Source organism: Saccopteryx bilineata, chromosome 2, assembly GCF_036850765.1.
Source record: "Saccopteryx bilineata isolate mSacBil1 chromosome 2, mSacBil1_pri_phased_curated, whole genome shotgun sequence".
Taxonomy (NCBI): Eukaryota; Metazoa; Chordata; class Mammalia; order Chiroptera; family Emballonuridae; genus Saccopteryx; species Saccopteryx bilineata.
Window position 1 is genome coordinate 39023841 of NC_089491.1, and position 4767 is coordinate 39028607.

The window sequence follows — 4767 nt, forward strand, 5'->3', positions numbered from 1 at the left end:
TTGATCTCTTTCTTTGCCTGTCTTTGTCTCCCTTTGCTTTGCTCTCTCTCCATGTCTCTGCCTCTCTGGATCTTGCTTTGTCTCTGTTTCTGTCTCTAGCCCTGTCTCTATTTCTCTCTCCTGTTTTTTTGTCTTTAAATCTCTGAGTTTCTCTGTCTTTGTCTGTTTATCATTGACTCCATGTCACTGTTGTGCTGTGACTCAGACACTGTTTCTCTCTGATTTCATGTGTCTCCCTAGCTCTGTCTGTGTCTTTCATTCCATAGTTCTCCCTCCTGCATCTCCCTGTCTCTATGTCTCTGACTCACATCTTTCTTTCTCTATATCTCTATTTTTGTGCTTGACTCTGTCTCTGATTGTGTTTATTTCTTGGTCTCTCTCCCAGGTTCTCTTGCCTCTCTTTTGCTCTGATTCTGTCTCTTTGAACCTCTTATCCCAGTGCTTATCTCTATGTGATGGGAAGAACAGGAAGCTGCATATCTGTCCTTGCCTAATGTGATGCTCCAACCCTGGCCCAGCAGCCCACATGTTCAAGGATTCCTAGGTACTCTCCCCACATAAAATTCTGTTTCATGTCTGGCCCCTATCACAGTGTTGTCACAGGATGGCTCTGACAGGCCCAGGCTGGCCACACGGATACCAGGTCTGTCTCAGCTTCTACCTGCTGTGTGACCCTGCCTAGTATTTCTCCCTCTCTGGATTCCTCCTTGAAGCTGGTGAGCACCTTGAGTCATTGTGTCAGGAATAGGGAACTGAGAGGTGAGTCTTAATGGTTCACATATCTGGCCCTTTGCCCAAGGGCTGACGTGAGGGGTCTGGCTGCAGCCCAGGTATGGGGGTGTCTGGGGCTAGTTGAGACCAATCCTAGCCCCCAGAGAAGACTCCTTGCTGAGCCAGAGTCAAGCAGGAACCTTTCCACAGTCTACCCATGTTCCTGCCTGCTGCAGCCTCAGCGATCCAATTCCCTGTTGGGGGTCCTTTGTTTGCCATTCCTTCATTTGCTGTACAGTTCTAGAGCACCTAGTCTACACCATTCTCTGCCTTCACATGTCCACAGTGATATGAAAATGACATCTGGACTTTCTGTGTCACACACACACACACACACACACTCACACAAGAATAGGCTCTTTGGTCCAGGTGAAGAAAACAAGATTCTTCAAACCTAATGGCTTCCTATCCCTGGCAGCTAGCTTTAGTTTGGGGATGGAGAGCATATGCAGCTGCCAAAGTCATGGATCAAGGTTAAGAGAAATAGAGATAGAGAGAGATAGAGACAAGAGAAGTTGGATCTATAGAGGCAGCATGCCTCCACACAAGGTTTGAACTGGATATGGGAAGCACAGAGCACAACTTGGGGTGAGGGTGGGCCAGAGTATTTTGAGGACAGGTAAATCATCGTATGTAGAGGTGGGGGGGGGCTTCCCCTTTTGGTCCTGGACTCTGAGCAGGTTACCTTACCTCCAGACAGGCATTAGAGATGGGGGGGTCTGGCTTGGGCCCAGGTGTGGGGGTGGTCAGTGCAGTCAGGGCAAGTCCCTCTTTCTCTAAAAAGCTGCCAGACTGAGCCCCCAGCTTTCTTCCCTGCCAGAAAGGACACAGACACAATCACTCTTACCATCCACTGTGATTCATCCATGTTCAGGCCTGGGCAGGATCTTGCTTCCAGGAATTCCATGTTTGAATTAAAAACCTCCCCAGACATCCCACCCCTCCTCTTGGACCAGTTGTGTCAATGGGGTTGGAGCAGGGTCAGACAAGGCCTTGTGGGGGAAAGGGGACTTCAGGCAGAGCCTGATGGAGGGAGAGAAAAAGGATCAGGAGGAAGGTAGAGAGAGAGACAAAGACTGAAAGGCAGAGGATAATGTAGATAGAGAAGAGGAGGAGAAAGACTGACGGAGAAGAGACAGACATCAGTGGGAAGAAAGCCAGAGCTGGCAGAGTACTCACCTGGTTGCTGCTAAGTGCTTGACTGGATTATCTCATTTAATTGAATCTTCACAAACGGCTTAGGAAATAGGCACTGTTATGATCCCATTTCACTCCTGAGGCAATTGAGGCACAGAGACATTATTAAGTCACTTGCCTGAGGCCATAAAGTGGTAAAGTTAGGTATTTGAACCCTTTGGTTTCACTGGAAAACCAAGGAGAGAGACATATACAGAGGCAGAGAGGTAGGGACAGATTCTCACACCAGCACTCTTGGGGAATCTGGAAATCCTGGAATCATCAGACAGCTGTGAAGGGGGAGGGCCTTCCTATCAGGCTGACAAACATGTTTCCTGTCCTTTCTGTCAGAGAGACACAGAGGGAGAGAGAGATAGAAAAAGACATAAGAACCAGGAGAGAGATGGAAAAGGGGAACTGTAGGCCACAGAATTCCCTCCTCCTTCCTGCCACCCTGGTGTGCAGTCTATACTACTTATGTTTTAGATCCAGCCCAGCCAACACCTTGTTCTGGTGGGCCCAGGCCTTGAGACTCATTCTTTCTTCCCCACACAGTTATTGATCACCGGCTAGTTGAGAGGTACTCCTGCCCCACATCTCCTACCTCTTTCTTTTCTTTCACTATTGAGAAATCTTTTCTATTGTCTAACTTCAACCCCCTAGGATAGGTTCTGAAATAAAGGATTAAGATTAGAATTTGGGGACAACTTCGATATAAGGGAGATAACCTAATGTACAATGAGGTTGTCAGCGCAGAGAAGAGGTCCGTGAGGGCTGGCTCTGGGCCCCATCTGGTTTGGAGGCCCCTTCTAGTTCGTTTTGGGAGGAAGGTCATTGGCCCAACTGGTGGGGGCCTTGAGAGCTGAGCTGTCAGCAGTAGGAAGGATCAGGGTGAGAAGAAAACCAGGAACTATCCTGGGAAGCTGGGGAGTCATCGTTATGGTTTCTAATGTCTTAGCCCTGGTTTCAATTAACCCCAGGGCCCCCAGGGTTCCCTGACCACTGCAGGCTCCCAAGCTAGAGGAAGGCTCAGGCCCCTCCTGGGAAGGCCAGACACCAATGGATCAGGGATAGAAGTCTGGGGGCAGGGCAGCTTTTTTATCCTCTTGTTCCCCTGCGCCTGGCTGAGAGAGGACCCTAGACCAAGCAGGGCTCTGGAACAGCTGGGAGGCTGGGGAAGGAGGGGCCTACACTGTGCTCACAAGCCCCTAGTGGAGGGTATACATCAGCCAGCTCTGTAGCACCAGCTTGGTCCCACTGGTCCCACCCTACTCCTGGATGCTAAACCCCAGAACTTTCTGTGGCCTCACCAGCTTCTTTTTGGTCCTTTGACAGCCCTGACTCCTTTCTCTCTTTGTACCTCTCTGTCTTTTACTCACGATTCCCAGGATTTCGGCTACAATCATTTTCTCCCCTCCCTCTCATTACACTCTCTCCCTGCTTCTTGATCTTGTCGTCTCCCAGCACCCTCTCAGTGTCCAGGTCAGTCTAAGACTTTGATGAATGCCTACGCAACCAGCACTAGTACAGAGGGTATGGTGGGCACTGGGAGCTGTTGGACAGGGACAACATACCTCCAGCCAGCCAACCAGCCAGCCCTCTCTCAGCTTCTCTTTTCCTCATTCTCCCCCTTTTGGTCATAATCCCACAGACCCTTCAACCAAACATGTCAAGCCCCCAACTCTCTCCAGTTCAGTGAATGGCATCATCATCTCCCAATCACTCATGCCAAAAACCTGGGAGTCATCTGTGCTTTTGTACACAATGTTCCTTCTGTGCCTGGCACACAGTAGGTGATAATAAATATCTACTAAACTGAATTTAATTCCGTTTTCTCTCTTGGACTCCCCCTCTGCCTCTGTCTGTTTCCCTGGGTCTGGGTGTCGCTGGTATTGTCTTCAAATCTCTAATTTTTCTTCTTCTGAAACACAATGATAAAGTTTCAGGAATGTGAGGGGCGGGTGTGACCAGTCGAGTTGAGAGCCTCTTTTCTTCCCTCTCCCCCTGTCCCAGGAGAGTGCAGGCTGGTTGGGAATGAAACTGTGGGAGATGTAGGAAGGGAGCCATTCTTGGGGCTACATAGCCAACTAGTGTTAGTCCTGTTTGGAAATCCCAGCCCCGTTATTAGGGAGGCAGCTCTACAACAACAGGGATCAGACTCCGGGCTGGCGCCAGAAAGGATAGTCCTTTGAAGGCATATGCCTCCTCCATGAAGAACTGGGTGTGCCTGACAAGTTGGTGGTGCAGTGGATAAAGCGTTGGACTGGAATGCAGAAGGACCCAAGTTCGGGACCCCGAGGTCACCAGCTTGAGTGCAGGCTCATCTGGCTTGAGCAAAAAAAAGCTCACCAGCTTGGACCCAAGGTCACTGGCTCGAGCAAGGGGTTACTCGGTCTCTGAAGGCCGCGGTCAAGGCACATATGAGAAAGCAATCAATGAACAATTAAGGTGTCCCAATGAAAAACGGATGATTGATGCTTCTCATCTCTCTCTATTCCTGTCTGTCTGTCCCTATCTATCCCTCTCTCTGACTCTCTCTCTGTCCCTGTAAAAAAACCCAAACAACAGCAACAAAAAACTGGGTGTGAGGTTGATCAGGGTCCACTGGGGTGGGAACGAAGGAAAAGAGAAAAGGAGGGAAGGAGGAAGGGAGGGACTTTATGCTTCTGAGCAGGAATTAGTTTCATGCAGATTTATGCAACACAAAATGAAAAACTGCATCTGTGATTTTGCAAGTCCATGCCCCTTTTCCCATCTTCAGACACATAGTCCCTTAAACCTTAGTTTCCTTGTTGTCCCTTAGGCCTCTCCCCCTGTGAA